This window comes from Strix aluco, chromosome 1, assembly GCF_031877795.1.
Source record: "Strix aluco isolate bStrAlu1 chromosome 1, bStrAlu1.hap1, whole genome shotgun sequence".
NCBI lineage: Eukaryota > Metazoa > Chordata > Aves > Strigiformes > Strigidae > Strix > Strix aluco.
In genome coordinates, this window is record NC_133931.1 from 52903313 (window position 1) to 52914534 (window position 11222).

Below are 11222 nucleotides of genomic sequence, written 5' to 3' on the forward strand. Positions count from 1 at the left end.
GCGGGAGGAGGAGGAGACTCCCCGCCCCTACGGCCGGGCTCTCCGGCGGGCACCGCGGTCCCTCCTCCGCCGCGCAGCTGCCCCCGCCCCCGCGGCCGCCCCATGCGCCCCGGGCCCGGCTCGCCGCGCCTCCCGGCCGGGGCAGCGGCTCCACGCCCGACTCGGAGGCTGCGGGGAGGAGCCGCGCGGCCCCCGCGGAGCCGGGCTGGCGGCGGCGGCCCCCTCCTCCTCCGCGCCGCTGCGCACGGAGCCAACATGGTGGCGGAGCGGCCGCTCCCCCAGCGGCGGCGGGGAGGGATCCGGGGCTTGCCCTGCCCTGCTCTGCCCTGCGCTGCCCCGCGCTGCCCCGCGGTTCCGGGGGCCACGCGTGGGCCGTGGCTCGGCCGAGGGCAGCTGTCTGCCCCCGTCCTTGTCTCCCGGGGCTGGGCCGTGGGACCCTTGGCGGGGTAAATGGCGGGGGGCGGCGGGCGGCCGAGCCGCTGAGCTGCTTCCCGCTCCCCGTCGTGTCGGGCGGGCGAGCGCGGTAAGCCTCTCTCGTCAGAGAAGCTGAACCTGAAAGATTTCGGCAGCGGAGCCCTTCGGCGTGGTGTGGGAAAGGCGAACAAAAATAACTTTTAAACTCCTCAACCAGGCATTTCCAGGTGGGCCGCGGCTTAGGCTTGGTAGATTCATTTCTTTGGGTCAAACCGATGCGAAACGGTCCTTGTGAAGAGCGGGTGGCGCCGGGGGCTGAGGCGCTGTCGCGACAGGCGTGGAGCAGCGCTTGGGGCTCGGGAAAGCCCGGTACTGCACCGCTGCGCTGCCATAGACCTGTCGCCCAAACACTGAGCACACAAAGAACAAGCCTGTAGACAACGCACCAGTAACTCCCTGGTATTTTATGTTACGGGTGGTTTCCCACTTACCGCAATTCTAGAAGTCAGCGTTTCGCATTTTAAGAAAAATAAGAAACTGGATTTGTGTCAAGGTGGGCTTCACGGAGAAAGGTCGTTGAAATGCCTCTAGCTTTCAGAATTGCAGACTGCAGGAAGAAGCGAAAGAAAATTAAAAAAGCTCTAAAGAACTAAAGTTACTGAAGTTTACATGGGCAAATGGGCAGTTCTCATTCAGCATTCTCTTTTATTGTTTTCAGCTCTCTAATAGTCAAATTTGGCACTGGAATAGCATTTATGTCTCTTGCCTCTTTATTTGGTTCAAAGGCTGAATATAAAACAGTAATTGTATTGATCGCGAATGATAATCTAATATAATATATTTTTAATCTTAAAAAAAAAAAATTGAAACGGGATGTCCAATTTATCTTCCAGGCAACGCTGTGGAGTAAGGCCATTTGTATTTTTTTAATATAAAGCAAATACATGCATTTGCTTTTACAGGACCATAAATACACTAAGCAGTTAACAAAATGCAAAAAAGCAAAAGTGTTTTAGATTTGGAGACTCCTTACCATGAATCATACTCATGCAATCCCGTTAGAGTGGTGCAGTTTATCATGTTCTATTCTGGCAGGGGCCTAAATCACATTATACAGAATGGATTTTTAATTTAGAAATCAACAGCGAGTCGTATAAATTGACCTGGGTGATGAATTACTTAACTGAGGAGGAGTGTTTTCAGGCTGGTCGGAGCTCTGGAACTGCCACAGCTTTATGGCACTGGCTGGGTTTACGGTAGTCTTGAGTGAGAACAGGGTTTGACTTCCAGTATCAATTGTGAGGTTTTCTGTACACAGGCAAGCATTGCTATGAGGTTAATTTTACAGCACAATGGTAAAACTTCAGTATCTGAAAAACAAAATGAGCCCTAAGAATGTCATCATCTTCATTATGCTTCAAAGTTAATAATTTTTCTTAAATTTTTCAGCATTGGACTGAAGCTTTATAGTTAGAGGCATATTGGCTCCTGCCAGCTGTCACTGTAATTTGACTTCTAGGTTTGAGGCACGGGGCTGATGGATAGGATTATGTAGCTGTCCTTGCTCCCAGCACCTGGCTGTGCCTGTGTGGCACCAAAAGGTTTGTTGGGATTCTCAGTCCATCACACCTCTCCCATTGCTTTCTCTCCTTAGGACGAATATAAGGAAAGATTAGGTGGCTTTCTGAAAGACTGAACCATTAACCATGGCCTCCACTTGCTGTTTTACATGTACATGTGCTGTCAGCTGCCACAGATAGTACTGGGGCTGCGATCAGCTTGGGTTGATAGTGGAGAGACCAGCACACTTAATTTCAAGCACAGTGTGATTAAAATAGCAGAGCAGTTGGGGAGAAGACAAGATGACCAGTCCCATAACTGACAGCAAGCTCAGACCCACACCATATGGGCGTGAAAGAATAGATGAGGGTTTGAGTCAGGAGTCTTGGAGGCTAGACATGCTTTCGTTGCAGTGGAAAAAATTGGCTGCTTCTTAAAATGTCTTGCACTTGTCGCTGATAGTCTGAGCATTCCTCATTTTTATAAGGAAATGGTGAACAGGTGACTTAAAACGATCAAACTGCTGGTGGGGCAGTCTGTTTAATCCTGCACTGGAGGGGACTTGGGGCGTCATTGCCACCTTCTGCCTGTGAGCTAGCCTGCAACCTGTCACTGCATTTTGCCTAGGTAAAACCTCCTTATGCTGCTGCACTGCTGTTACTGAGTGGGCTCTCAAATCTGCTGCGGTGCTGGGAGTGCTGTTACGAGCCATGCAGGTGGACTGGCACTGCTCAGTGTTCGCTCAGGAGTCAGCATCAACTGAAACGGCACTGATCTCAGCTGTGAGCCAAGTCAGTGCCTGCTTTTAGGAATTTCCCATCCCTTCTATTCTTTTGGTTTAAATTAATATTTTTGACTTTGTCCAGGAAGGGGAGGGAGGAGCTGCCCTCACATGCTTTAGCATGGCTGGGATATGGTGTGAGATGCTACCACTGTAGGGGTTCGTTGCTGCCATTTGCTGGATACAGTTTCCCACATAGCCCATCAGACAGGCTCAGCTCCTCAACTGTGTTGCATTTTTAGTTGGCATTAACATAATCTTAAAGATTTGTGCAAATAGTACATGGAGAATGCCTTTCTAAATGTAGGCTATCTTTGAAAATTCTCATATATTTGAATTAATTTCTAAAGAAGGTGATCATTTATATTTATACAATCCTTAATGGGTTTTTTTGGTTCAAATTACTTGATGACTGGTAGGATTGAGTATATATTATGCCAAATTAAGTATTTTTAGGGTTATAAGGGGGAATACAGGTCTGAGAGCAGAAAGAAAGAAGGAGGAATAGAGATGGAGGAAGGCAGACTAAGATATATCAGGCATTGATGTGGGTTCAGTGATTTGTGACTGGAGAGTACAAGACTTGTATCCTGTGATTTTGAAGTACATGGGCAGGTTGATTTTCTAAAGAGCTTTTACAGTACATGCCGAAGGTTAAGTACACATTATAGTAGCTTGAAAACATTGAGACATGTTTGAAAACACTTGGTGGGATTGTTCCCCAATAGATTAGAATAAACAGAAAAATTGTAGTGGTTCATGGTCTCCTGCAAACAGTTTTTTCTTTTAAAAGAGATAAAAAGTTTTGCTGGACCTAAATTCATTCCTTCATTTTGAGAAATAACTGGTAGTCAAGGCCTCATCCTAGCTATCACTCTTTAAAAGTATGGAAAACAATGGTATTTTATAGCAGCATCTTCTAAAAGTCACGGGCCGAGTTCCTATTGTTCATCGTGCTGCGTGATCGTATGACAAAAAGCAGTTCTTGGAATTAATTAGTATTAGTCACATGCTTACTTTTAAGCACTTAACATATTTTTAAGAATAGGGAGTTTAGCAAAGGATAGATATTTCTTTTGAATCTGAATATTGTGTTAGTCGAATAAGTAGGTAGTTTTTGTTTTGTCATGTTAATTTCTTCAAGTGAAGCTATTAATAAAATCTGATTTTTAAAAGTGAAACATCTTCAAATGCAAATATTACATATGCAAATTACATATGAATATAGTAGTTCAGTAAGGAAATGGAGTGTTAAGTGACTGCGTGAGCATCTGTCATTGTTTCTTATTCTGAAGCAAGTATTCTATTTAAGCTTTATGTTAAACTTCAAAATGTTTTTGTCACAAATGTCCTGTTTTGCCTTAAAATGCTTCTGCATCTCCCAATGGCCGGGATCTTTGTGTTTGGTGCGCACATTTATTTGCAAGATTAAATACTCCTTTCTTTCTCAAATAGCATTTCTGTTTGATCTTGTATAACATGACTAATTACTTATGCGTATTATACTTTTAGCAAGTATGTGGAGGGTTCTTTTTGAAAAACACTGATTCAAACATTGTTTTTGAAATTATTCAAAGTTATTTTTGAAAGAATGCTAGACTTTATCTTGCAAAATGCTGCACTTCCAGACCTGTTGCTATTTACATTTGTGTCACATCCAGTTATATCGGACACGCTGGATTACATTGTATAATGCAAGCCGTATTGATGTACTCTAATCTTTATCTCTTTATATCCGATCTCCTTTGAATTGCACATGAATATTGCTTATGGTTACTTAAAATAACTACTGCTTTTGTTTCAAGGGCAGTGCTGTATATGATGAACACTTAACACTCAGCCCTGCTTTGGCAGCAACTACACATCCTGTATCTTTGGTTCTTGCATGATTTAATTTGAAAGCTGCACAGATAACATTAATTTTTTTAAATTTTTCATTTAAATGTCATGTTTGAAAAATCTGAAGCTTGTGAAATCATACATGTCCAGAAAAATTTAATGTATTTACTTGGGCCACTGTGCTCTTCTGAGAGATTTGGAATGTATGCTTTCCTCCTCACAAAGCAGGTCATGTACTCTTAGTCAGAAAGGAAGGGGACAAACAATAGGAGAAAAAGGAGTACGTGTGGTAAAGCTGACCTGAACTGACTTCGCTTTTGACATCACTGCTAGAGTCGTTCATAGCCTTTAAGAGACTTCTGACCTCGTTTGGTAGCCAGTATAAAGGAGAAATTTCTGCTGACTTTGGGAGACTTGCATATATATATATATTGGTTAGACTTATTTTGTTATTCTTGTGCTGACTGCCTAAGATAGTACTGTGGAAGAAACAGTAATGTTATTAGCTGCAAAATTCAAGTTAATACAGCATTTAGAGAACTCTGCTAGGGGATTCTGCATCAGTCTCCTCTTTTCCAGGGCACCCTGAATTTTAGCGGTTGAACACATATGCTGTTGCGGCGCTTTTATACATGACTTCATAAAACGAAGCCAAGTGAAACAGAATTCAACTTTCTTTTTGCAAAGACATAGCAACTGTATATGGAGTCTTAATGTGGCCCTGTGGGACTAGCCTTTCCTAATCAGCCTCTCCTCCATCCATCCCATCATTCTTGTCCCTGCTGTCTTCCCTGACCTTAGTCTCCTCCTCCTCATCATCGGTGGTTAGTTCTTATGCTCAGCCTTGCTCCAGACTTTCTTCTGAGCTCCAACCCTGACTAAAAATGGACAAATTCCTCTGTGTCGGTGCCCTTTATTATGCATTAATGCTTAACAGATCTTCTGAATTTTCTGTGCCAGGTTGTTGTTATTCTTGCCCTAATGTTTTGAGGATAATTGTCTGTCACAACCCTGGGCACCAGAAAGCCTTCCTTCTTAATTTAGAGATGAATGTGATGAAGTTTATTACTTTGGGAATAGTTCCAGGAACAAAATCATCCCCTCAATCTGGGATGCCAGACAAATCCTTGGAGTGGAGCTTCAATCAGGATGGGGATCTTCACTGTGGTGGTGTTCACTGTTGCAGGTGAACATAACTGTTGTGCACCATTTAGAGATCTCAATAAAACTGGATAGCCATCAGATGTGTGATTTTTTTCTCAGCATGCCCAGTATCTCGGTTGTTTCTCTCCCATCTTCCATTTTCTCATCACCATTCCTTCAACTGGAGGTTACAGTACCCTCAGGTCTGTTGGCATAACTACAACTGTTGTTTTTTCCTGTAGTTTTGCAGTTCTGGCAACATGATCTTAACCAGTTTAAGTCTCCTAATAGTTTTCTAATAAATGAGATGATGTTGATGCAACTTTGCTAGGCAGTGACATATATACAGTTGTGCTTACTGACATGAGGAAAGAGGTAACAACATGGGGAGGAGACCGGTGACGACTTATCCCACCTCAGCTGCAGCCAGAACAGTCTGGATTTTCTGAAATTTCAGAATTTAGGAAACCCCGATGTGATTGCATTGATAGATGAGGAGAGAACAGTGGTGGTGGGGAGTAGGAAGGACTAGATGGCGCTGTTTTCCTAATGTTTAACTGTAACTTGGCTCTGCATGCATCTTTCTCAGTTCCCACCCCACTCCAGATAAATACCCTTTTGTTTCCTTATCACTATCTGCTTTGTTCCCCTGAAGCAGCCAGCAATCTCTTCCATTCTTCCCTGAGAATCTGTGTCAGGTTGAATGAGAGAGTCATGAATGAGGCAGCCAAGGTAACAACTACTCAAGAACTTGTGCACTTGTGGAAAACCTGATTTTTAAAATCTGAAAAACCCATTAAGAGATGGAAGAAGCCTGAGTTTATTAAAAGCAGAGCTGGTAGCCTTTCCTGTGGTTAATGATTGCTAGTACTGTTTGTGAGAGTTTTCAGTTGCTTGTAACCACCTAACTTCAACTTCTTAGGCTAAGGTTGCTCTTGGCAATTGTCCACCTCACTGCTCTGACACTTGCAATGTGAAAATCTGGTGCTTTCGCATGTTAGAAGGAAGCAACTTTGCCAGCTGAGTTGTAGAGAAGCACCTCTACTTCCAAACTGGATGCAGTCATCTGAAATTTAGCAGGTCTCCCATGCAGATGTCAGGAATATGCCTTTTGCAATATGTGTTAATAATACATCCATATCTGACCGGGCAGTAGGTAAGCCTCTGCAGTCTCACTTTGCATGTAGGGGCTTAGTAGATCTGAAGTGAGTTTTTCAAAATCTCTATCTGCATATCCTCCCACATCCCTTGGAGATGCTCAGTTCCAAGGCTTCGAAGGCTAAGCCAGCATTTCTTTGCAATTAGGTAGGAACGCAGAGCTGGAATGGACCTCCCACCATGTAACAACTATTGTGGGAAAATGGTAGTAGCTCTTTCCTTCTCCACCCCTTGCTTAAAAAGAAAAAACATACAGGAATGAATAAATAAGGAAGACTACTTTTGAGTTGCTCCTCTTTTTGTTCCACAGGCTCCTGATTTGTCCTGCTGTTTTATCACAGTGTTTCTTGACCATCTGGCTCTCAGGGTGGGAAATTTGCTGAGCAGAACCCAACCACCCAACCTGAGTCCCTCTCCACGAGTCCTGAAGCCGGTGATGGCACATCACAGCTGCTCAGAACCTTTATGTTCATGTTCTTCAAAAGGGGAAAAAAGGCTGCTATAAAGGTTCAGGAGAACTATGTACATGTCATGATTTCAAAATTGGAAGCTATAAAGAGGACAATTTATTTTTTTAAATCTTTTTTTAAGAAAGGAGCGTTTTTACCAACATACATTTCTCCAAATTTTGAATTATTCTAAGAAAGGCAGCTGGCAAGTACTTTTTTTTTTTTTTTTTTTTTCTTCTGTGAATATGCAAGTAATTGATCCTGTTGTTTCAGAGAAGTGTAAACGTTGGAAGGAATATAAAAATCTTTGATTTTTGTTTTTAAAGGAACATCATATTTCACTATTTACTCATGCTTCCTACAGTTCATGAAACAGTTTATGGAACCTAGATAGCATTGCATATCTGGCATTTCATTTCTCATGGAATAAATTGCAAATGATGGGATATAAAGATACATTCATCATTCTCATAATAATGGGGCAATGCTATTTAATAATATGCAGACAGATATAAAGAAAAATACCTGACATTAAAGATTACATTAGTATGGCTCACATGCTGCTTAATTCTGCTTGTTCTTCCTTTCACTTTTGGTTAAAGTGGGATTTTCCAAAGCACAAGAATTTGCTTAGCCCACTCCTTGTTCCTTCAAAATAGAGCCCATTGAAAATCAGACTGCGTGTTCTACGTTGTCCCATATTTTTACTTTTGTTTTCTAATTGGGAAGAAAAATAAAACATGGAAAGTTCCAAAATATTTTGGTTTTAAAATGTGGGCTTGGGACATCTTTGATATATCATCATAACACAGCTAGAAGGGAGTCTATTGTTCTTGATGGAAAATGTAATCCATTCAGGAACCCCAGATGACAGGGGAAAATGAGGGACCTAAACCATGACAAGCTTATGATGAGTAATGACATACCATCCTGAAGCAAAACATTTAGATTCACTTGGACAGTTCAAAACATTTTGATTTTTTATTTTCCCAAAGGGACATTACATTGTTTTGGCATAACCAACTTTTTCCTGTGGAAAAAAGTCAACATTACAGAAACCACTTTTCTATTAAAAACTATGAACAGAAAATTCTGGAGCAGCAATAAAGGGAAGCAGTCAAGCCAAAACTAAGCGCATTTGAAAATGTCCTCCCTAGAGAATCTTAGGACTGCTCCAACCTAGCAATAAGAATTTTATATGAAGGTAAGTATATTTCATAGATACCAAACATAACATGATGAAATCCATGTGGCACAACTTAGTATGTTTCAACATACTTAAAATATGATGTTTCACAGAGGCACTCAAAAACTCTGTTTAAAAAACATAAAAGAGATCTGGTGGAAGGCTTGGGCCTTTCAGATGAAAAAATCACATCTGAGATTTCACAGTTGTTTTGCTAGGACTGGGCATTTTTAAAAAATTGAACACTGCTTTTAAAAAAAAGTCTCTGTCCACCAAGCAAAGGCTTGTATGTTTGGAAACATACTTTTAGCTTTATAAACGTACAGCAAAATTAATCGTTATTTAGTTCAGTTCTAAAAAATAGGCATCAACCTCTTTTTAACAACGACAGCAAAGTATTTGGGGAAAAATATGAGATGCGGTACTCTTACTGAATTTTGAAGATTTGGGTAGTTAGGATAACCTGCCAGGCCATTTTATAGCCTTGTAACAGTGGCCATGAGTCACTGATTTTCCAGAACTGATGGCCATCTTAATGTCTGTTTTTCAGGCCAACTTCTGCTTTAAATGTGACAGACTTTGTCCTGGCTTCTTCTGTATCAGGGCAAGCTTCATCCTGACAGTACTGGGTAGAAGACAGAGCATGTTATTTCCCATTGCCCAAGTTAATCATGCTTTTCCAAGTATAATAAATGGGTAATTCACCCAAGTTTAGGAGCAGAAGTGACCAACAGACCAGCCAGTGTCAAGCACTCTGAATATTTATCACCACCTCTCAGATTTCACCCACACTTGAGCCCAGTCACTTCTGCCAGACCAAAGTGTCCCATATTGATCAGAAGGCACTGAGACATGGGGAATGCACAGCTTTGGGTGACATGGGCTTAAAGGACCAAGGAGAAAGAAGAGCAGAGCAACAAACCAAATCAAGAGCTCGACAGGTATTTGAAGATGACTGTTGGCATCATGTCTGTTGGCACATGGATCATTTGGTCAGCTAAGTTATACAATCTTTCACCTGGGTCTTGCAGGTATGTATCATTTTTTTTGTTCTTTGTGTGTACGGTTTTCACAATGGGTTGCTAATCCCCATGGCAGGTCTGTTAGGTGCTTTCATAATAAAAACTACAGTAATATAAACAACCCTTGCTAGTCTGACATGCAAAATGGCCACTAATGGCTCTGACCTTCATCACACCCCAGGGAATGCAGGGTGAGCTATTGAAGGGCCCAGGGTCATTGTAGATTTATGCTGGTAAAATCAGAAAATGCTCTGCTTCCTGCATAATGTTTCTGGGAATGTCTGGGAAGTCAAATTAAAATGGAAGAGTGGACTTAATAGCTGAGGACTTCCCCTTGGAGCACTTGTGGCTCTTCACTAGCTCAAAGAAAACAAATTACAAATGGATCCCGCTGAGGTTTGAAAGGTATTTTAAGTCTATTAGTTTTTTTACTCAACATCACCTGACAAACAGTGCTGTTTATTAATACATTCAGTGTGTTTGAATATAATTTTTCTCATCTTTCACTGCTCTTGATGAAGTGGTTTTTTTTCTATAATTGTTTTGTTAGTCATTTCTGTAGGCAGCTAGGCAGCTGTTGCTGCAGTCCGTTTATTAGTTGTGGTTGGCTCCAGATTTAACAAAATGCAACTGCACCCTCTTGTGGAAGCTAGTAAGTAGATTATTTTGGTTTCCTGGTTCCACCTGGTTTATTTTTTCTGGGCAAGTCAAATAAAAATAAATAGCGGAACTGTCCTGAGGCCACACAGCAACAAAGCTTCGTGGAGAACTTTAAAAAAAATAAGCTGCGACTTCGGAACATCTGAACTCGGACAGCCTTTGAAGACAAACTTTTGTGGGGAAGACTTTCAAAAGCACCCTGGGAGACCTTCTTGCCCTTGGCTTTTGTGGGGATCCCTATCATAATATATTCTTCAAGGGAAACAGAGTTGGTATGGCTGTGTGCATAGAAATGCTACATTTACAACTAAGTCTAAGGACAATAATTCAATATGAGCATCCAGCATGGACCTGAAAAATAGTTTACATTCATTCCCTGTATGTGCAAATCCATGAATACAGATGTTGGTCTCCCTGTATGCACTAATGAATACTGCATGTTCTTGAAGGCAAATACGCTTGTGAAGGGAGTAGGTTAGGCTGCACATTAAAGGTTTAACTTTGAACACTTGTAAATCTTGGCATGTTGTTTTTTTTCTGTGACTCCTGTGGATTCTTTATTTAAAATAAGTGTATTTAAATTCATGAACGCATTTATACTCTGGTCTCTGAGGGGTGGTGGCAGGGGAAGCAAGAACTCCTTCAACTGGTGAAGAATGTCCATCTCCCACTCTGAAGTAAATGGGCTCACAGGCAGAGGCTCATACAGTAGTTCCCTTACTTAAAAATTGTTTACAGAAAATTATTTTTCCTGCAAAAAAAGCCTCAAACTTTTTTTTCATTGTTAGTGCAAATACAAGGTGTTTTTGACTAAGATAAAATGAAGGAAATATGGATTTTTTAAAAAGAATAATTCATCATGTCCTGCATAAGCAAAGACACTCACTGATAAAAGGGTAAAAATGGCCCAAAAGTAAATACATTTTTAATACACAAAGTATTCAAATGCATTAAACTCCCATGTAAGCAGCAGCTGTTCTTTACGGGCCACAGCACTTCTATTCTTTCTT

At 41.5% G+C, this 11222-nt stretch overlaps 1 long non-coding RNA gene across 2 annotated transcripts; it reads left to right on the forward strand.

Annotated features, from left to right (window-relative positions):
* The first annotated feature begins 140 nt into the window (after positions 1–140).
* Positions 141–10728, forward strand: LOC141922117 (uncharacterized). Of its 2 annotated transcripts, XR_012622889.1 has the most exons (3): positions 141–641; positions 7206–8548; positions 9081–10728. It is a non-coding gene; the product is annotated as an uncharacterized LOC141922117 (long non-coding RNA). The 2 variants fall into 2 exon arrangements; XR_012622888.1 differs by lacking the exon at positions 7206–8548.
* The last annotated feature ends 494 nt before the right edge of the window (positions 10729–11222 follow it).